The 24703-nt window shown below is 34.8% G+C and overlaps 1 pseudogene; it reads right to left on the reverse strand.

Annotated features, from left to right (window-relative positions):
- Nucleotides 1-10225, reverse strand: part of LOC142334256 (prolyl endopeptidase-like) — a 61024-nt pseudogene extending 50799 nt beyond the window's left edge.
- Nucleotides 10226-24703: the final 14478 nt, after the last annotated feature.

Below are 24703 nucleotides of genomic sequence, written 5' to 3' on the forward strand. Positions count from 1 at the left end.
AAAATTAAATGTTTTAAAACTATTCTAAAAGATGAATAAAACTTACAACTAATATCAAAGGTAAAAACTAATATAAGATCAAAGTAAATAGAATTTACACCCATCCCTAGAACTAGGGACCCAGCAAAAACTTAATTCTGTGTTGCGATTATTCAACTCAGCGATTGCGTTATAAATTTCAATGACGATAGGATGTTTAGAATAAAAATTTTTTAAGGCATGGAGAGCACTACACGAGTCACTGCAAATAAGAATTTTTCTATATTTAGGGTTAATGATGTTTAGAGCCTTATTTATAGCGTATAGTTCAGCGGTGAACACACTCGTAATACCGGGGAGACCAAACATATAAGTTCTCTCATTGAAAACAAAAGCACACCCAACTGTATCGTTTTGTTTAGATCCATCAGTGTATACAACCGCGTCTGGTTTCATCTTGGAGAGAACACACTGAAACATCTGCTGAAAGACAATAGATGGTGTTGATTGTTTATTGTATGTAGTCAGGTCAAAATTAAAATTTATGAGGTTTATTCTCCATGGAGGATATGAGCAAGGGTACATAGGAAAGAATGACGGTGTGTCAACATTTATATGCTGCAGCAGACGCCAGGTACGGACACCTACAGGTGCAGTACGACGTGGATAATCCTCATACTTTCCTAGATTAGGATTTCTAAAGACTGACTCAAGAACCGGGTGATTTGGCTGTCCTCTGAGACGAGCAAAATAAGATAATAAGAGCTGGTCTCGTCTATCCCAAAGTGATGGTTCACCACAGTCTACAAGTAAGCTTGCGACAGGACTTGATCTAAACGCGCCTGTGGCAAGCCGAAGGAAAGCATGATGTACACTATCCAGCATTTTAAGCACGGTTTGACGAGCTGAAGAGTAGGCCACACAACCATAATCTAAACGGGAGCGAACAAAGGAATAGTAAAAACGTATCATACATGATCTATCGGCTCCCCCAGTTGGTGTTAGTAAGGACTCGCATCATATCTAGAATTTTGGAACATTTTGTTTTCAATTCTTTTAAATGTTTGACCCAAGTAAGACGGCTATCAAAAAATAAACCTAAAAACTTGACGTAAGTAGAGATAGTAATAGTCTCACCGTTCAGAAAAATTTGCGGAATAGAAGGGTTTCGTAGCCGAGAAAAAACTACACATTTTGTTTTTTCGGATGAAAATGTGAAACCAGTAATCCTGGACCAAGCTTCAAGGTGAGATATAGTGTTCTGCAGTAGTCTCTCTGCTGTAGGTGCCGAACGGCTTGCAATGTAGATAGCAAAGTCGTCAGCAAATAGAGAGCATGAGACAGGAGCCTGAACACATTTGGTAATATCGTTTATGGCTACAGAAAATAAGGTGGCACTTAATACACTACCTTGGGGCACTCCATTCTCCAAGATGACACTATCTGAGAGCGAATCATCCACACGAACACGAGCCGTTCGGTGATTTAAGAATCCCCGGATAAAAGCAAGCATATTGCCCTTGATTCCCCATTTTTTGAGAGTGTTAAGAATACCACGTCGCCAGGCTGTGTCATACGCCTTTTTTATATCGAAGAAGATAGCGACGAGGTGCTGCCGATTTAGGAAAGCGTTTTGTATGGCTGTTTCCAGTGACACTAAATGGTCAATAGAAGATCGTCCTTGTCGAAAACCACATTGTTCTGGAGATAGAAAGCCATGTTTCTCCAAGTACCATGTAAGTCTGCGGTTTAACATTCTCTCCATTATTTTACACAAAACGCTTGTTAATGAAATAGGGCGATAGCTTGAGGGGTTCGTCTGGTCTTTACCAGGTTTTAGTACTGGTATAATAAATGCTTCTGACCAGCCGGGTGGGAAGACTTGTTCGGAGAATAAACCGTTGAAAATATTCAAAAGTTGTTGTAGTGCCGAATTAGGAAGGTGTGAAAGCATAGAAAGGCGAATGTTGTCCGGTCCAGGGGAAGTGTCCCGTGAATTTTTAAGTGCATGTAACAATTCTTTAAATACGAATGGAGTGTTTAATTCACCAACCGAATCACCAATGTTTAACGATAATACTTCTATTTGTATCTTGTACCGTTGAAAATCGTTATTATATGATGAGGTGAGAGACACCGAGCGGAAAGATTTTGCTAGACTATTTGCCACATCCGAGGATGATGAAAGGAGTTCTCCTTCATCAATAAGACCAAGAATAGATTGTTTTGGTGATCCGAAGATTGCACGAATTTTCTTCCATACAGTAGACGTGGAAGTAGTGCGTGAGATAGTGCTCACGTATTTCGTCCATGAATTCCTCTTAGCGTCCAAGAATACTCGACGGCACACCGCTCTAGCCCTGCGGTATAAATTTAGATGTTCTGTTGTAGGCCTACGATTAAATTTACGTAGTGCCTGCCGTCGATTCCTAATAGCATTTTTGCAATCATCGTTCCACCATGGAACGAAAGGACGTCTAGGATTACCCGATGTTTGTGGGATATATCTGTTGGCATTCTCAAGTATCATGGACGTAAAAGAAGAATACTGGTCGAGGATGTTCGCTCCATCGTCATACTGAGATTGGAATGCTTTATGGTATCCGTTCCAATCTGCCTTTTCAACAATCCATCTCCGTGGCCTTCTTTTAATCTCGCAGTCTACACCGAAACTAATAATAATTGGTCTATGATCACTGCCGTGAAAGTCATCACAAACCGACCAATTAAAATGAGGGAGCACATTCGGTGAGCATATGGAAAGATCAAGGTTAGATACAGTACCAGTTGATAAGGTCATGGATGTGTGTGATCCATTATTCAGTAGGCAAAATCTTGTCTCAATCTGTTTATCATATTTCCTCGAGTGGAGCAGAAGGTTGAGCCCCAGGAAATATGATGGGCATTGAAGTCTCCAAGTGGGTGGAGACTTAGTGTTCGGTGAGAGATACAGATTGCAGATATGCAATTTGAAGGGAATAGAGACCTCTACTGCAATAGCAGGGATAACAGTGGTTAGTTGAATTCTTGTAGCTGACACCCCATTCTTCATGAAAATCGCTACTCCACCACTCTCCCTACTGTCTACTAGGCAGTCGTATCTCTCGCAGAAGTATCCTCTAAGTGTAATTCGGTCATGTTGTAGAAGGTGAGTTTCTTGGAAACACATGATTAGTGGATCATGTGTGTCCGCTAGGACTCTAATATCTGCAATGCGGGACCGAATACGCCTAACATTCCACTGAATAATGTTCATAAGTGTAAAAAATAAATAAAAAAATAAATTTCGGAAATTATATAAAAGTTAGTTGTACGTGATTCGGTTTTTATTCTTTGTATTTTTTATTTTAAAGAACTCCGATGCCCTAGGGTCGGGTGGTTCTTCAACCACATCCTCCAGTATATGAGGTGATGGTGGAGGAGATTTATTTGAATGGGATGCTGTAGTTGACATCCCAGAGGAGATAGTTATGTGGGTTCCCTTTATGGGGAGCTTATTAGGTGGCTTACTGCCAGCTGTGATAGTCGCTATTCGTGGAGGTACGACTTTGGGAATCGGAACTTTCGTATGTATCATACTGTTTGATTCACTAGATGCGACGGAGGACTTTTTATTCATTTTTGTCAGCTCTGAGATAGTGGCTGTAAGTGAAGCTACTTGATCAGATAGCATCTGAACAAGTTTTTTAAGCTCATTGCAGGATCCGCACTGCTGATTATTAACATTTGTAGGAATTTGTTTAGATGTAACGGTGGCAAAAGATACGTCTGGTTTAACCAGGTTCCGTGAATTGTTTATCTTTTTATATTCTCTACGTGCAGCCGGAAAAGATAGTTTTTGCTCCGTAGAGATTTTGAGAATTGCCTTTTCTTCTTTAAAGGTTGGGCAATCTCGGGAGCGGGCTGTATGTGGACCACTGCAGTTTGCGCATTTTTCACTTTCTTCGCAGTTAGTGTCATTGTGACCTTCTTTAGCACATCGAGCACAGATCTCAGTTTTTGTACAAGATGTTGTAGTATGACCAAAACCTTGGCATCTGAAACATCGCCGTGGGTTGGGTATGAATGGTCGTACCCGAACCGAGAGGTAACCCACTTTAATCTTCTCTGGTGGAACAGGGAGATTGAATGTTAATATAAGAGACGGTGTCGGTTCTTCTGTTCCGTTCTGCCGTTTCATTATACGTTTTACTTCAACAACATCTTGGTGGCAAAGCTCATCAACTATTTCAGAGATATCTATATCTAGAAGGTCTCTACAAAAAATTACACCCCGGCTCGTATTTAACGTTTTGTGGCATTCTGCACTTATATTTATACCACCCATATTACGGAGACGTAAGATAGATCGACTCTGTTCATCGTTGAATGTTTCAACCAGAATCGATCCGTCGCGTAATTTCCTGATATTCTTCGGGGAGCCACTTGCACCTGTTATGGTTTTGTTTATTAAGAACGGTGAAACCTTTTGAAGGGAGCCACCTTCCTGACTATTTCTGAGAACAACGAATCTAATATTTTTGTATTTCGATTCTAAGAAGTTCTCTTCAGTACGACTTTTATCCTCGTCAGACAAAGCTGACCGAGGTCTCTTCGCAAGACTTAATTTGGTGGTTTTTTCAGATGGACCACGGACCATGGATCTTGGGATTTAATATAGGATCAGAAATTTTGGTCCCACGAGTACCGGCGAAAAATGGACCACTCCAGCAGAGCGCACGCGTACTGGAGCTAGAGCTAAGTACAACTGGGTTCGCCCTGGTGCCCAGAGGACATCGTTCAAAACTCACTACGTAGAGCCATTCACCCATCGGCACGATTTGTTCCCACCTTGGGTTACGGTTGCATTTCGTAAGATGTCGCAACACCACCGAGTGTTAATGTAAGAAATATCAGTGTAGGATGTTGTTGTGTAATTGTGTGAGTGTGTATGTGGTAATTTATGTAGTGTTCTTGGTGTAGTATATGTGTATAATGTAAAGTGTTCTGCAGCTCACTGTATAGTGGGAAGAATAGCTGCAGAGGCTAGGCCCGTGGGGACGCCAACCCCCAAAGTCTTAAAGAATAAGACTCCCCGTCGGGGGACCTTTTATTCTGATCGGTAGGTTTTATACATTATATATGTCTCTACAGATAAAAAAATGAAATGCTCAGTGTTTGCCTGGATGGATCAAGGAATCTATGGTAAAAACTTGTGTTTCAGCTCCAAAATTATTCTTTTAATTTACAGACCAGTATAAATACTATTCTTTTGATTCAGATACAATAAAATATTTTTACTAAAAAAAAAAAAAAAATATATATATTTTTTTAAACATTTAGTAGAAAAAAGTTTCATTAATGCTAAAATTTCACTGTAGTTAATGAAAACTGAAGAGATCAGTGTATTGCAATAAAATTTTGTTATCTTTGTAGGATCTAAACAAAAAAGAAGATTGCAAATGTAAGAAAAGTAGAATACCAGAGAGAGATGCAAAAAAAATTGATAATTGACACGACGAGAAAGAAATTGGATTACAAATTAGGCTTAAGTCCTATCACCTTGTTAATAAAAATATTCATTTAAAACAGGAGTTTTTCCAGATTATTTCAAATATAGTAAAATTATTCCAGTTTTTAAAAATAAAGATTCTCTTTTCGAATTTAACAACTATGACTCTGAATCAATTTTATCATCATTTTCTAAAAGTTTTGAAAGAGTAGCAATCGGAACAGTCGAAAACTTTGAGGGCGATTAACTATTACCAGATAGCCAATTTGGTTTTCATAAAAATAGAAATACCACCGGAGAGATTAATGAATCAAAATCTTGCACTGATAGTGCCTTGGATAGATCGTTATTGTTTTCTATGGGATTGATCTCATCAGTCGTCACTTAAATCATTTCACTGCATTGCTTGTAGATCTGGATTTGGTACAACAGATTTTCTTCATCGGTATCGTAGATGAATGACTGACATGGAAGGAACATACAGCAAAGTAGAACAACTTTGTTGTCTGCTTTTTCAGTTATTCTCGAATGAAATATATTTATTCAAAATATATATGATTTCTCTACTCATAAATAAATAAAATTCAAATAAACCCTGCCCGCCGGACTGACCTAGAGGTTAACTAGTTGTCGTAAATCAGTTGTTTTTTGAAGTCGAAGACCCTGACGTACGAATCCTATAAACGTTTATTACTTTAATACGGATTTTATACTAAAAATTGGATACCGGTGTACTTTGGTAGTTTTTTTAACCCTGCCTCCCAAAACCACACCCCCGATTAAGGACGAACACGGTTCCGGGAGATGCATTTGCCTCTATCCGCCAGATGAGGGAAACGCCAGGCCCGGCTATGCCGTTCCCGGCCATCATCATCCAGCAACCAGGACTTGGACCTTTGCGCTTTGCCTCTAACAGGGACACCCTCAAAGGGACTGCCCCGCCGGGATTCAGTCTTTTAGCTCAGGGGACGAGAGTGCCTGCCCTTCATCACCACCGCCTACCCGTGTAAGAACGAGCAAAGGGCAGCTTTGTACGTAGCCGTCGCTAACCCTTTCTCGCTTCACGATATTATAAAATCCGTCACAGTGTCGAACTTCGTAACATCGTTCCAACGATGGTCCCCCATCTCGAGATGCCCAGTTACGGCAGTACAGTCGCGGCGTTCCTCGTCATACCGCGGGCACTGGAATATCACGTGTTCCGGCGTGTCTAACTCCCGACAGTAGGGGCAGAAGGGGTCTTCAGCTCTTCTTCGTCCAGACAGGTACGAACGAAAGACCAAACGGCCGGTCAGGAATTGTGTCAACCGTACTTCGGTGGTAAGATTCAATTAACCGCACGTCTTAGTAACGGTCGGCCTGAGTCTGTACCAGACTATACTTCATTTACATATCATAGATATCCTCGTCTCATTTTACCGTGGGGGGATTGCTTATTGTTCACTAGTTAAATAGGTTGCAACGTACACATTAGTAAAATAAAATTAAATTAAACCCCAGGAAATATATGCAATTTTTTGTTTTTTTTATTTCATGTTTTTTTTTTTTTTTAATACAATTCCTTTGCATGAAATATCAATTACACACACAATTTTTCGATTACGCGATCAAAATAGCTTTAAAAAAAATAAGTTTTCATATGTAGATTAAATTATAAGCCATTTGTATGCAGAGTACAGTCAATAAATCACACAAAAAAATAATAATAGATAAATGAGATTTACAGATAATTTTTTTATTAATATTTATTCATTTTTTTTTTTAATCACCGGATTAATATTTTATCCCGAATCGTATATGTACGTGATGAAATACTTCCATTATATTTTTTAAAATATAAATTTAAAAAAATAATTTATTTGATTTTATATAACAACTAAGCTATGCATAAAAAAGTTTGAATACAGTATCAAAGTAATATATATTTTCTGTTAATGTGCGCGCTCGTTGTGTACGTGCGTGTGAATATACGCGTAACCGGGCATATTTATACGTAAAACAAAGACGTAATACGAATTTACCGTATTGTAAATCAAATTTTTGAAAAAAGTTCTACATATAACCGTAAAAAGTATCTTAAAAATAAAAGATTAATACAACGAAGGCTTTGATAAATCTTAATAAATAATACTCGTATCTTGATAGTCTACCGGTTACGAGGAAATTTAAGTGGAACATTAAAGCATCAAGTAGTAAAGAATTTTATAAATAAATCATTCTTCTCGTACTGTGAAATAGAACTCGTGATGATCGTATCTATCAAAATTAAATTGTATCATTCAGTAGTATAAATTTAAATAAAAATTGGTTATTCCAATTTTTTTTTATCTCCGGGACCGGAGATAAATTTTTTTTAACTCCTGATGATGGTTACAAAAAAGACCGAAAGATCTCGAAGATTTAACACTTATTTGCCGGTAAGGTGGATATATAGCTTGTTAATTACATTTAATTAAAATATATTTATCTTTTTATTAAAATATAATATTTCTTCGTTTATTTAATTTAATTGTTCTAACGAAACCGCGTGCCCATAGCGTATTTAATTCGCGCGGATATGGCGGTACCAACTAATATAATTTCACGACTTACAACAAATTTAGCTTGTACAGTCGGCGTAGCCGTGAGGCTTTACGCACCAGACACCGTATCAACCGGGTGATCGAATTCGCCCGGCCAGAACAAGTAAATTTTTAAATATATTTAATTACAAAACTTTAAATATTATTCGTTTATTTAATTCTGCCGCTCACCTATGGCGTCAGAACATAGCGTACGACTACAATAACATTTTTTGAGGTAAGATGCGATTTCCCAAATCGTTTTAATTTTTTAATCGTAAACAAACGCTCCTAAGAAAAATATGACCATAATTAGGCGATATCTCGAAATACTGAGGGTGATCTTTCTCTATAGCCCCACCTCTTTGACGTTTTAAGTTGAAAATGCAACGGCATAAATCCCCCATATATAGAATTAATCTGACCAAGTTTGGTCAAAATCGGTCCAGTAGTTCTGTAAATATAAGGTTATTTAGCGGCCGACACCTAACACATGTACATCAACATCCGTAAAAATTTCTATTCGGTTTTTCGGGTTCGTTAGGTGTCAAAACGTTAAGATCCGGTGAAAACCGCATATGCCGAAATTAGAACGATTATAATACTTTCCATTCTAAAGCTATCTAGACGGGAAAGTAAAAATATGCGATAAATAAAATTTTTTTTTTTTCGATTTTTGCGGCAAAGTTTTAAAATATGGCATATATTTTACAAATACTTGCGCTCACGTAAGTACTGAAATTATTATAAAGCGTGTCATTATGTTTACAAAATTTTGAAAAATGAACCCTCAACCCCGCCCCCGCCTACCCTAACCACATCGGAGGTGTTGATCCAAAACTTCTACCAATAAATTCTCTAACATACGAATCTCTATACAAAATTTCATCAAACTCTATTTATCCATTCAAAAATTATTAAGCTTCCGACGCGCCAACAGACGCACTTATATACGTATGAACATTACCCCCCTCCCCACAACAGTTAATTAGGTTTTCTGGGGTTCCTGGGTGATGAAACGTAAAGAAATGTGAAATAACCCATACCACATTTTTTGACTTATTACCATAATTTCCTTCTTCAGCACAGCTTTAGAGCAGTGGTCTCGAAAGTGGAGTACGCGTACTCAGTTCCGGGGGGTATGCAAAGTAATACTTGGGGACAAATAAGTAGTATAAATAATTTGATTTTTGACTATATACACAAGTGGACGCGCGCGCGCACACACACACCCACACACACACTCAAACTCACTCACACACACACGTACTCTCTCTCTCTCTCTCTCTATCTATCTATCTATCTCTATCACGCACGCATGGACACGCGCGCGCGCGCGCACACACACACACACATTATGTTATATGGGATACAACTTATCATTTTCGTCTTAGGGGTACGCCACACATATCTCCGGTGTGTGGAGATCACTGCTTTAAAACTACAATACCAGGCAAGCAAAATAAATTAAACCACTTTGTCCTGTAACATTCTGAGATAAAAAAAAGTCAGGGGTTTTAAAATATAGTTTTTTAATTAGTATTATTTAATAAATGATTGATAATATAAAATTATTTTAATTAAAAAAAGAAAAAAAAATGTTTAAATAAATTACTGGGAATATCCATGAAATAAGGTCGGTCGGTAAAATATATAAATTTGCTAGAAAATACACCCAAATTTTTTAACAGAATTAGTAACAGATTATGTGTTTATGTGTTATGTCTTTATAAATATACTGTATTAAAAAAATTGAAAACTGTTATTACAATAATGTTTATTTATTCTACAACACACACACACACACACACACACACACACATAAACACGCACAACATACACATCATGAAATACAGACAAAAAAGTGTACATCTTACTGTTACAATAAAAAAAAACTTTAAATATTAACAAACAAAAGAAAATAGAAGAGTTGAAATTATGAAATATATATATATATATCAATAAACGTACCTTATTTAACTACACGTACTTCGTTGTATATCCAGCGATGACTAACTAGAACGAGTCGGCTGGGTTGTTTGTTACATTCGTTCCCTTCCGTGTACAATCAGTCATCTTCGTTCTTAACTATACAACTGTTGACTCATCTTGTTAGCCGAGTTCCAGATGTACATAACAAATTGTTTTTATTACTTTATTTCAAGAGAAGGAAAATAAAATTATATTTTTAAATTAATAAATCTTTTTTTCAAGAGGTCAAATAATTATTAAATTATTCAATAAAAATTAATTTTTGTAATATATTTAACTAAAAATTATTTATTTATTTATTATTATTATTATTTTGGAAAACAATTTTCATTTACCATATAAATAATATCTGTATCTGTAAAACATTGACTGTACCTAATCGATTGATTCATCATTAACGGCCAGTAAAAACTACTAAAGATAAATTATTGAAAATTTTAATTAATGCACGTTCTTCTTAGGAAGAGCACACTAAGAAATAATTTTTTGAAATTCAGAGTGTTTATGTTTAAAATGTAATAACAATGAAATTTACTTTTTTATAATTTCTTGGTAATAAATTAAGGTATCAACTTGATTTTTGATACGTCTAATTTTCATATGAATATCTAAAAGCTAACATCTAGATTTTTCAAAATTACAAGTTTAAAGAGTTAAAATTGATTTTTGAATTTTTTTTCAAAAACGGCTGTTATTTTTTTTTTTTTTAACTTTTTGGTAAGAGATGAAGATATCAACTTGAGTTTTGGAGTGCTTAATCTTCATGTACATATCTAAAAAAAAAGAAACAATTTCTAGATTTTTCAAAATTATTACACTTAACACTTATTACAAATTTTCCCCATTCCCGACTATACTAAACACGATATTCACTAGATTGGAGCTTGCAAATACTGTTCAGATAAATATCTAAAAACCATTTTCGGGTTTTTGAAAATTTTTGAAGGGTGAGACGGTATATAACGCAACGGTTCAACCAACGTAGCAACTGTTATTGTATGTCCGATACGACTGGCTACATCTGCTCCAGTTACTTGGCTAAAAAAATAAAAGTAACTAAAAAATTAAAAATATAAGAAACGAAATACGGTCACCTTGAAGTGGTATTTGTCGAGTAACACTAAGAACCGGGTAAAATACATTTTTTTCCGAAGTACGGGTAACTAGTTATCTAAATAAACAAAAATGTAAATGTTCGTTTATTCAAAATCTTATGTCTCCGAAAGTTCTTCAGCAATTGCTTTGAAATTTTGAAACAACGTTGCATCCGAATAATCGCGTGTTTTTGTATACCTACTATTTATATACCTAAGATGTTACACCTGTGACGGGTAAAATTATGTTTTTTTTTTTTGAAAAACAACGCTATCTGTTGGACGTAAAAGTAACACACGCTATAAGAAATATTTTACGATTCCATTTCAATGTTTCCGATATATGTGTCCGCTATAGATTCAAAAACTACTGGACCTATTTACGCGAGGGGAAAAAGGGAAAAATCGAAAAAAGGGGAAGAGAGAAGGTAAAAGGAAGAAGATAAAAAGGGGAAAACGGGGGAAATGAATTTGAAAGGGGAATGGCGGGAAAGGTTATGCGGTAAAAATAAAATTGGGAAAAAGGGAAAGATTAAATTTTTTGAAGTTCCGTAATATTAATTTGGTTAATGTTTTATCCAAATCTATTAATTTAATCTACATATATACTCAAATCGAGCAATAGCGAAGCATTGCAGCGTCTGCTAATAACTAATCACTTTAAGATGGTGGTCGACTATTTTGAAACCAGCATTCTTCAGATAGCTCAAAATTTCGGGTCCTGTACCGATCAAACTGTGACAATGAAGAAATAAAAATATTCTGATATTTTTTTTTATAAATTGAACAGGCTTTAATTTTTATTTATCTTTATTTTTCTAACAGGCACGAGTTCAACGAACACAGAGAGATCGAAGGGGCAGAACCATCTGGCTAGACGAGAACCTTCTGGCTAAACGGCGAGCGAAGCGAGCCATAACCTGCTAAATATCCCCTGACTTTGACGGGAAACGCAAGTAATCACATAGCGTGGGCGAAGCCAGATATGAATGCTGTATTTTTTGGGCTTGCAAATATTCCCCAGATATATACATTTAAAAACTTTCTGAGGTTTTTTGCATTTCGATTTTTAAAGGGTGCGACACAGCCCCTGTGCGACGCGACTGGCAACACCTGCCTCCAGTCAGTTATTTGACTAAAACAACATAAAGTAAAAGAAAAAAATGATCACGACAGAAAACGAGAGTAATCATATATAGCGGCGAAGCCACGTCAACAAATTAAACGGCTGTACAACTGATATTATTATCCACCATGGATTGGAGACGAAATATGCATTTAGGGTAAGAGATTGTGTGTGTGCGCGCGCGTGCGCGTTGTCTGTTACCATTTTCCTCCAAAACTATAGGATCGATTTCGATGCGGATTTTAGCATTACATATGTATCTCTTTAGAGCGAGTCAATGTGAGGAGAGCCGCACTGTCGGACCGTGTGGGATTTCTTTGATACGGTTGCTTTGTTCAACCGACATCAGTAGTTTACCTAAGGGAAAAGACTACTCCTACCGCACTGCTGTGTGAAACTAACCTAGAGATATATATGGCTGACCGCAAGCCAATTAAGGTTCCAAGCGCTTTAATTTGGTGGACAGGTACTTGTTGTCATTCAGCAGCCTAGGCGTGGCAGCGAATTGCTGGCTTTGACGAGATAAATTTAATCATTGATAGTCAAAAATGTTTAGTAGTTGTCGCGGTGCGCCTACCCATTTTTGTGATATAAGAAAAGTGGGCGGTGGGACCGCATACACAAGCGAGTGGTGTATGGTACCGCGCTTATTCCGCTCACGTTTTTAGGTTAGCTCTACGAGCCAGTTAAAACACGGATCGCTAAACTGTTTCGAAGCTGAGTAGCCGTTTGCGGCACAGACATTCGGTCTTATGGTTTAGGACTACCGAATGGGGCGGTGGCGGGAGAAATGCCAAGCAAACCAATCACTTTAGAGCAAGTTTTTAAACTATTTTTACGGTTATAGGCCACCAGGGGGCACTGTAGTAAATATGTTACTACGGAACGGCGTCGTGGTTTTTTAATTTTTATTTTATCGCTTGTTTTCTAAATAAAAATTAACTTCCAGTTTTAATATGAGCTAATACTTTTTACTTATCGTTAATGAAAGAAATCGGCTGGAAATACTTGCTTAAAAAATGTATTACAAATTTAGTCGAGTAAATCAGCTGTTAATTTACAACAGTAGTTTTTGAATGAAATTTAGTACATTATCTCTTTCACTTATAGTCTTACAGTAACTCAACGAACCATTTTTTGTTTTCGTGTACTGGAATTACTGCCTGTGTGGGGAGGTATGATTTTTTTTTTCAAATTCCTATTTTTTCCACCCCCTGGGCCAACGGTTAGTGATATCGTAAAACATTACTTATATAAATTTAGGCCTTTATCCAAAGAATAGTAAGAATTTTTAAACGAATTCAATATTTTACTTAATAAAAAAGTTATTGCGATATTGCTTTTCGAAAAAGCCCCCATTTCATCTCCACGGTCCGATTTTGGCCATTAACGAACACGGCCGAGATTTTGGGACAAGTTATTTTTAAGGAACAATTTGAAAGCGATTCGCACATAATTACTGTCCACAAGAAAGTGAAATATATATGTATATAAACTTTTGATCTGACGGTGGTTTAAGGGTCTAGGGGAAGTGAAATGCGAAGATACGTCGAAATTTTCCGGAAATCGTATCGTGGTACCGATTACAATAGTTAGCTTTCTTATGAACTCTACCTAAAACCCTGCATACCATTTTATAACCGATTACAATATTTTCCTTCTTGTAACAATGCTCTAGTCCTATGATGCCAGAATAATAAAAAGGGTTTAAGACTCATGTGCGCCGTGGTGGAGTGGTCGCGTTTCGGTCTTTCATACGGAGGTCCTGGGTTCGAATTCCGATGGACAAAACATTTTTTATACGCTACAATAATCTATTTCCGCACCTATCGGATAAGCTTCAAGCTTACGTAGCGAGATCATCAAGAAAAAAACATATTCCATATTAATTATGTAAAATATAAACGCATTAAATAATCGTAAGGTAAAAACATAAAATGACAAATATAAAAAATAATCAAATTACAATTCAGGAAGCGTTAATGAAAACTGATTAAGCACGTATTTTTGTTTGTATACAACGGAAAAAAAATTCAGGGTTCTTTTTTTTAATTTTCATTTAAATCATTTTAAATTTTATCGATAGAATAATGTAAAAGAAAACTGTTTAATTGTAGTTTAAATAAATTGGTGAAAAGATTTTTTTAAACGGTTCAACAATTTAAAATTTAAAATGATAACGGAAGCATAAGACTTTTTCTTAATTCTAAACCGAATTATTTTGTTGAATTATACAAAAAAAAAATGTTCTGATGTCTGGTTTGAAACAGGTGTATATTTTTATTTTTGTCTTGTTTCATTAAAATATACAATTTTAATTAAAAAATTGTAAATTTATAAAAGCTATGAAGAAAATAACTTGTAAGTAAAAAGAAATGATGGCGAGAGAACGTGAGGCTACATAGTCTATCAAAGTTACTCCTTCCACGACATACTCCGCCATCGAATATAGCAATATAGATAGGGTAAATAAACCATAGGAACCTTTCACCATCGTTAAACAACCGAACATTGACGTCACTGGATCATGTCTGTTAAATTACTATGGCAACTTACCGTAACATTCAGTATGGCGCAGTAAATCATTCATCACCTGCAAAGTACTGTTTTAATTTGGAAAAAATACTTAAGATAAACTGTTACATTTTTATGAAAATATTAATTAGGTATATATTTTTTTTAATTTCATATATCTAAAAAGAAAATAAGAAAAAGAATAAAGAAAAATGATTTTTTGGGAGGCTAATTAACTTACCGGATAAATTCAAATATTGTGCGTGAAAAAAAAATGTATATACAGAGTTATCATAAAAGAATGGTGCGGTTTTGAACGTGGTTTAAATTAAAACAGAATTACCGACGGTTTAAGTTTTTTTTTTCAAATTTGTCGTCTCAAACATTTTTTTACATAATTAATAAATTTCAATATGTGCGCCCTTAGTCGCTCGACAAATATCCAAACGATACTCAATTTCTCTCCAAACATTAGTTAACATTTCTTCATTAATGGTTGTCATCGCTTCGTTAATCCTGTTTTTTAAGCGGTTTAGGTCGCGAATTTTTTTCGTATAAACAACGCTTTTGATGTACCACCACAAGAAAAAATCGCAAGGTGTCAGGTCTGGACTTCTTGGAGGCCAAAGTACGGATCCTTGCCGGCCTATCCATCGATCTCCAAATGTTTCGTTCAAAGCGTCCGTGACCGATTCATCGAAGTGCGGGAGAGCACCATCTTGTTGGAAATGAAGTCGATGAATGTTTTCGAGTTCATCCGGCTGAGGAAAGCAATAATCGGTTAACATGTCAAGATACGCGACTCTATTAATTGTTTTATCAGCAAAGAAAAAAGGCCCTGTTACACGATTTTTCATCGCACCTTATCAATCATTAACTTTAGGCGAATCGCGTTGTTTCTCGATAATTGCGTGTGGGTTTTCAGAGCCCCATATTCGTGAATTGTGTCTATTAACGCATCCATTCGCGTGGAATGTAGCTTCGTCTGTAAAAATTATATCATATAAAAATGGTTCGTTTTCACTTATTTTGTCCAACAGCGAGACCGTAACGTTTTACACCAATATCGGGTTTCAATTCCTGCAGTATTTGGATTTTATAAACGTGCAATTTTAGTTTTTTATGTAAATCTTTGTGAACTGTTGATTTTGGAATACCTAATTCGACTCTTCGACGGGGGATGGACTTCCCAGGACTTCTAATTGCCGATCGTCTAATTAGTTAACCGTTTCGTCCGGTACACTCGGTCTGCCGGTTGATTTCTCTTTCATAACCGATCCGGTTTCTTCGAATTGTTTGAACCAACGTGTCATGTTATTTTTGTGTGGCGGATCTCCTCCGAATTCACGTCGAAACGCACGTTGAACTAAAATTACGGATTTTAATTCGGCCATCAATAAAACACACTTTGCTTTGTCTTTATCCGAGAACATAGTAACTCACTAAACTCGCCGCATCAACAATACAAGAACTGACGTTGCGGTTACAACTGCTGATAAACAAACTTTTGGGTTGGAGGCTTTCGGGGATACCGATATAACATCGAGAAATTTCCCTACAATCTTCCTATGAATTACTGAAAACGCACCATTCTTTTACGATAACTCTGTATTATAATTAAAAATTTAAATCGACTAAAGAAAGTTTTCAGAAATTCAAAATTGATATTTTTAAACTTTGATCGCCTCCCACAACCCCAGTCATTACTCCCAAAATATTATTTTCGGGTCATTTGCACTGCTATTATGGTTTTTTTTTCTTTAGCCTTCGGAACCACCATAAGGTATTATTTCAGAGGATGATATGTATGAATGTAAATGAAGTATAGTCTTAGGTCGATCGCTCCTGAGAATTGTGATTAATTGAAACCCAACTACCAATGAACACCGGTATTCACGATCTAGAATTCAAATCCGTATAAAAGTAATCGCTTTACTAGGATTTCAACCTTGTAATTCTCCTTCGAAACCGGCTGATTTGCGATGACGAGTTAATCACTAGATCAACCCGGTCGGTGCATTACTATTATGCCTAGGAAGACATAAAAATATCGTTGAAAAATATGAAATAAATAAAAATATAACTTTTTTCGAATATTCAAAAAGGGGGGAAAATTTAGGGCGATCATTTTAACGGTAAGATATATATGTACGCATGTACTGAAATTAATATAAAGTTATATTTGCAAAATTTTGAAAAAATGAACCCGAAGAAACTATTTACTCCATCACCTGGAGATATCGGCCCTAAAATTTTACTAACAAATTTCCCCACACACACGAGCCTCTCTGTACAAAATTTCATCAAAATCGGTTTATGCAGTCAAAATTTATTAAGTTTCAAACACACCAACACATTTACGTACGAACATTAACCCACCCGCACTTTTTTTTCTTTTTTGGGAACCCCTGGGTCGTGAAACGTTTAGAAATGCAAAACCCCGTACCCTATATTTGGACTGAATACGATACTTTCCTTCTTGCAGCATAGCTCTACAACTATGATGACAGGGAAGAAAAAAAAGGGAGAGACGATACATAAGCCCGTTATCACATTTCATAATTGAAAAATATTATTTTTTAAAGGAGGAAAAGAATTATTAAATCTTTACTTTGTTAAAAAAATTTCTGCATAACTACGAACGTAAATCAATTTATGTCAGAAAATTAAGCTAAGAGTAGCCTTATTTTATAAATTTACTAATTAATAAACTTCTGTACTCAGAACTAAGAAAGAACAAGTACTTACTTTGTAATAACTAGAGTTATTACAAAGATTTAACTTTCAAAGTTAAGTTAAACATAAAGTCCTCCGTGTTTAATTTTTTTATTATATAATTTTTCTATTAAATAATCATAGCGCTTAACTTTTAAGTCCGGAAAAAATCCTTAAATATTTTTTTCACGGGATAATTTCCTTAAAATTATTTTGTTTTTATCAAAGGGACTTTTATTTCGTTTTTACTTTCTTGTACGAAGTAAAGGAATTATTGCGATCGGTTTTCAAATTACAACGTAAATTTCCATTTTGACCATCCCTGAATCCATTTTGACTAGTTTCGCCGTGACGCCTGTATGTACGTATGTATCTCACGTAACTCAAAAACGATTACCCGTACGATGTTGAAATTTTGGATTTAGGACTGCTACAACATCTAGTTGTGCACCTCTCCTTCAGCGGTGCAATTGATTGGACCACAAATTTCCAAAAGAGCTCAAAATCCAAAAAATGCATTTTGGACTTTTCCTTAATCGCAGTAATAAGCTCTCATCGAGAGCTTTTCAACGATATAACATAAGTAGTACTTATTTTCATCGGTTCCAAAGTTACAGCCAAATAAAATTTTAATTAATTACATTTTTGGATCTTACAAGAGGAAGGCACATCGGTTCGAGTCCGACTTCATTTCCTTTTTCTTTTTTCTAATTTTTATATATATTAATTTATTAATAATTATTAACCTCTGATTGTACAAAATGTTGTACGATAAATAATTCAATAAAAACAATATATATATTAAAAAATATTAGAAGTTATTAATGAAATAAAATTTTGTGTACTTATTAGATTAATATTAAACTAATTAAAAAAAAAAAAATTAATGAAAACTTTGGTGGTATATAGTTACTAGGAAATATTTATATTTAAAGTTGTTTTTTGAGGTTCGACTCTATAAATTTATTATTAAATTATTTATTTCGAAAAAATTTTATAAGACGTCAGGATCCCGAGTGTACATAAACCCCGGTGGTTATCAGGAACAACTCACTCTCTCACAAGATTCTCTCTCAGACTGTCACTCTCAACTCAAGACGGTTTTGTTCATCAGGGACAAGAACCGGCAAGAATATTGGATACCATCTAACGATCGACCCACCTGCACGACTTCATCATTGTTACTGCCGGATATCAGGACGGCTACTCCAGCCTGACACGACTTGGTTGATAAAATTAGTTATATTTCGTGTTATAATTATTAGGTGAGAAAATTATTACTTAGTTTGATACTAATTTACAATATTAGAATTAATAAGAAAAACAATTAATATTTAATCGAACTGAACGTAAAGTGGAGATCATGAAAACAGACACCTAATTATAACATTAATTTTCTGTCGTAACTCGGCTAATTGTTAACCGATTTTCAAAAATAAAATGTTATTTTTTTCAAAATAAAAAGCTTAATAGTTTAGAAAATAACATAAATTTGATAAAACTAATATTTATGGAGATATAACGGTTTGAAAAATAAACATGGCCGCCGTTTTGTAATTTGCGAAAGTATTCGATCCTAATTTTTTTCTAATTTTAAAACGTTATTATCAAGAGGCTTACCAAGTATTAATGTGATTCGTTTAACCGAACTTGAGATATAAATTTTTATATAAAAAAACAAATCTCGGACAGGGAGAGAACGAAAGAAAAATTGCCGTTTTTCCTTTGGATATTTTTTGTTTAGTTTAACAGGTAGATCCGAAAAAGTATAGCCAGCCCACCATTTTAGAAACATTCTGTGTATGCATATAACAAGAGTACATAAGCAGCATTTATAATCCACTGCTTTATTATAGTAAAGTGTAATTTAATCTACTTATCCGTAAAGATATTTTGTGAAAAACTGGAGATTAATAAAGCTCCTTTTACTATATGTCTTCCTTATGGTTGGCTATTACGAATGGATACAAGTGACAACATTCGGAGTTGCTTTCTCTAAGATACATTTTTAACGCATAATGATCATCTGAATTTCAGCGGGGGTTGAATTTACTATCCCTAGTAAAATCTGCCAAATTTTGATAAATGTATTGTTTTTAATAAAATTACAATTTCTTACTTTTGTATTTATATCCTTCTTTTTTTAACTTCCGAGACCACCTCTTAGGTATTGCTTCGGAGAATGAGATGAATGATTTGTAGCGTGTATGAAAATGCCATGCCTGACCGGGATTCGAACCCGGGACCTCTTGATGAAAGTCCGAGACGCTACCGCTCGCGCCACAGAGGCCGGCTTACTTTTGTATTTAGTTACTGTAAACTTTATTCATACGATTTTATTCAGAATCAAATTCTCTACAAGTTGGGCTTAAAACCTTTTCTTCTAAATATAAAATAGTGTCTATTTCGACCCCAATATTTTATCTTTTACCCAAGATTTTTCGAAAATAACTAAAAAAACATATCCGAGAGCAATTTTATTTTTTTCTATTTTTTCATATAAAGCAATTAAATTTACTCCGTAATTTGGGTTTCATGAATTACAGTCTGGCTTACAGTATTACAAAGGGAGGCAGAAATTAGGAGGAAATTTTCTGCCAGCCGACACTCACAAACGAAATTTTTTCTGAACCTTGTTTATGTAAAATTTTTCTTTATATACGAGTGCGCAAAAAAGGAGCGTAATGTATTTAGGGTTGAGGTATGTATATATAACCCACCGGGTTGGTCTATTGATGAACCCGTCTTCCCAAATCAGTTGATTTGGAAATCGAGAGTTCCAGCGTTCAAGTCCTAGTAAAATCGGTTATTTTTACACGGATTTGAATACTAGATCGTGGATACCGGTGTTCTTTGGCGGTTGGATTTCAATTAAACACACATCTCAGGAGTGGTCGAACTGAGACTGTACAATACTACACTTCATTTACACTCATACATATCATTCTAATTCATCCTCTGAAGTAATACTTGAACGGTAATTCCAGGAGGCTAAACAGAAAAAATAAAGAAAAAGAAAGTAAAATCTGCCAAGTTTTGATAAACGAATTGTTTTTAATAAATTTCGAAATTCTTACGTTTGTATATCTTCCTTTTTCCTGTTTATCTTCCAGGAATTACCATTCAAGTATGACTTCAGAGGATGAATGAGGATGATATGTACGATTGTAAATGAAGTACAGTCTCAGGTCTATCATTCCTGAGAAGTGTTATTAATTGAAACCCAACCGCCAAAGAACACCGGTATCCTCGAACTAGAATTCAAATCCGTGTAAAAATAACAGAATTTACTAGGACTTGAAAGCTGGAACTCTCGACTTCTAAATCAGCTGATTTGCGACGACGCGTTCACCGCTAGACCGACCTGGTGGGTTTATATATACATAGATAACTAATATATACTAAATATTCATACTCGGAGAATATTGATGCTATTCAGGATCGATCATAAAAGACTTTTTTTTGATTTTCTGTTGACTTGCTGAGTCAACAGAAAATCAAAATGGACTTAACCTCAAAAAAATTCACTACAGAAAATAAATTATTGGAATGTGTTTGTATAGAATAAAAGTGTGTCCTAATGGACATGAGCTATTGACTATTTATTTTTAGGTAGATTTCATAAGATAGCTACCTAATGTAATGGGGTACCATGACTCCACTTCCGAAAAATTTCGACATATCTTCGCGTTTCACATTCCCCAGACACCAAAACCACCATCAGTTCAAAAGCTTATATATACAATATATATTTCACTTTTTTGGGAACAAGATAACTACCGTAATTTTGCGCTAATCCCTTTCAAACTGAGCCTTAAAAAAATAACTCGTCTAAAAATCTTGGTCGAGTTCGTAAATAGGAAAAATCGGACCGTGTGGGTGGAAATGGAATGGGCTTTTTCGAAAAATAAATTTGCTATAACTTTGTTATTAAGTAAAATATCGAATTCGTTGAAAGTTCCTACTATTCTTTAGATAAGGGCTGAAAACTTAAGTAAAGTTTCTTGCTATCACTAACCGTTTGCCCGGTTGGTTGAAAAGATTGTGACAAAAAAGAATCATACCTTCCTTAATAGGCGTAGTATAGAATCGGTTTAAAGTGGTCGTTAGTCCTTTAAACATTACCTAAAACTTTTGTCTGTAACAATTTTTTTATATAACCAACTCTTACGGCAAGGGATGACCAAAATGTTGCTGGAATCGTAAGGAAATGGAACTTATCGTATGCTAAACATGTGTATCGTATTGAATAAATTTGAAGTATAAGGTGAAAATCTTTTTTATTCCCTACTTAACACCGGTGAAATCTACTTCCTTTTGCCATGCCGGAAGGCATGCCAACAGGGATTTTTTTTTATATGAGACAGTTAATGACGATACCAATTTTTTTTTTTTTAATTTATTGATAATATAAAAAATTAAATCAAATTTTACTGAATGAAATCTACCTTTATTTTATTTTTTGCTTTTTTTTAAGTATAATTAAGCTAAGTACAGAACACCCGATAATTTAATACGCTTATTTTTTTAAATTTTGTTACTATATTTTAACCGAGGTTAAATTTAAAATATATACAGTATTTGTAAATTTAATTAACAATATAAAACGAAATCGTTTAATATATCTTGTTCTGTTTATTAATGTGCTTTTCTACTTTAAAAAGTTTTTAAATGTTAAAGAGGGTCAATGGTATTTATATCTCAAACAATTATATCTCAAGTGTGAAAATGATGGGACAGCTCGTAAATTAGTTGACAGTTAAACTAATAGATACCGTTAATATACTTACAACAGATTTGTTAAGATTGCTTGAATGCACTAATGTAAATCGACAAGTTCCCATCCCTTCCTTATATTTCTTACTTCAATTACAATTATTAAACTTCTGTGTGAGGTTGACTTAGATTATTTGTATGTCGTATATATATATATATATATATATATATATATATATTCATAAAAAATAAATTTATACCTTATTTACTGATATCAGATTATCAGATATTTAGGATTAAAAAGATGGTAATTTTATCAAATACCGGCAACATTGAATATTTGTTTAAATACCGAATATATTTCTTTTTAACAATATAGGAAAGGTATTTAAAAATTAAATGCCTAAAATAATAAAATTAGGAGGAAATTTTCTGCCAGCCGACACTCACAAACGAAATTTTTTCTGAACCTTGTTTATGTAAAATTTTTCTTTATTACACGAGTGCGCAAAAAAGAAGCGTAATGTATTTAGGGTTGAGGTATGTATATATAACCCACCGTGTTGGTCTAGTGGTGAACGAGTCTTCCCAAATCAGCTTATTTCGAAGTCAAGAGTTCCAGCGTTCAATTCTTAGTAAAGTCAGTTACTTTTATACGGATTTAAATACTAGATCGTGGATACCGGTGTTCTTTGGTGGTTGGGTTTTTTCAATTACCCAAACATCTCGGAAATAGCCGAATTGAGACTGTACAAGACTGCACTCCATTGAAACTCATAAATAGCATCCTCATTCATCCTTCGAAGTATTATCTAAACGGTAATTACCGGATGCTAAACGGGAAAAAGAAAGTTAAAATGTTCTAAATAAGTAATCGTTTTCTGTATGTCTGTCCAAATACGAATCTGAACTAGAATAGTTAAGAGAACTTCCGAGAATTAATTATAATTTAGATTTGTCAAATGAAAACCCCAAAGGGTGTAGAATAAAGTTGCTCGCTTCCTTAGGTTTCTGGCCTCGCAGAGGATGGCTAAAGGAGTTTGTTGCTCTAATAGACAGAGTGAAACCCGGATGGCTAGGGGCCGGTTTGGGCGTTTACTTCACCAAGGTAGGCGTTTTGGCATCGAGCCACGGTTAGTTTAGTTATTCGTCTTCAATACAGAAGTAGAATAAGTTAGAAATTCGGTGATGGAGCTAAAGTGCGGGAGGGTGAAGGTTTCCTCGTTCCCAAAAGCGAATCAGAACAGAGTAAGTTAGTATTTGTTTCTTGTTAAGATTTCATAATTGTCTTTGACAGACTGAGATGAATTTGGATATATGTTGAACAAAACTGTCGTTGTTGCAATAATCATTTATTAAAGAGGTACAAGAATAAAAATTTAGATGTTTCTAGTAAACTCGAATGAAATCTTATATATTAGATAACGAAGTCTAGTTTGAAACTGAGTTATGGGAAACGGTTATTTTGTTACCTGCGGTCACAAAATAACCATTTTCCTGTTATATAATCAAAATTTCCCATAACTCAGTTAGGCGCGTGGATCACGCTTCCACGAAACGGTTATTTAATTAGTTGAGAGCTACAAATAATAGTAGATGAGCAAAAATTTGGAAAAGCCAGAAACGAAAGGGATAGTAAAGTTGAATTAAAACACTGGAAATGTCTGCCCAGGAATTCGCATCGATGGTATCCCGACAGAGGCCAAACTAATACTGTGATACGTAATCAAAGTCAGAGGATCTATAAGACGATCTCCGGTAAAGCCCATCAGAACTAGGAACGTAAGGGGTGTTATGGCGTCCGGGATCTTCACAAGACAGGTATCTTCCTTTACAAGGGTCAGGATGTACGTGAATGTATTTATGTATTTTCAACTTTTTCGAATGATAATAATTGATAAATATTTAAAAGTTGTTTTTTTTTTGTTTTGTTTTTGGTTGATGATTAATTCACCACGTAAGCTCGAAGCTTGGGCATGGGATGATGAAATACATATTATCTAGCGTGTGAAAAAACGTCATGGAGGTTTAAAATTTTTGTCCTACTTCTTTTTCTCTAAACTTTTAACCAAAAAGCGGGAGAAAAAATTTTTTTGTTACGAGTTGTACGAGACCCCTACTAATTTCATGTTGAAATTTTTCTCAAATTTTAAACAGGATTAAAATAGATTAATCTAGAAATTTTTATTAAAATTTGTACATATTTTCGTCTATAATCTCTAATAAGAAAGTCGAGGAAATGGACTTTTACATTACGGTTTTACGTTACGGGTTTTTATCTTACTGAAAAATAAAAATTTAGTTTTGTATGAATAAATATATTTGAGTCGACTACAAAAACCGTCTCGCTTGCCTGTTACTTATGAAGATAGAAATAATTAATTTTGTATTATATTTTCAGAACGGATAGCTTTTTTTTAAAGTAACAATGCAAAAAAGAAAAGCTTAAGATCGTATCGTAAATATTAATTATGACAGTCGTGTAATCATTGACTTTTTTCTTAGAGAACGTAAT

Source organism: Lycorma delicatula, chromosome 1, assembly GCF_047948215.1.
Source record: "Lycorma delicatula isolate Av1 chromosome 1, ASM4794821v1, whole genome shotgun sequence".
Classification (NCBI taxonomy): Eukaryota; Metazoa; Arthropoda; class Insecta; order Hemiptera; family Fulgoridae; genus Lycorma; species Lycorma delicatula.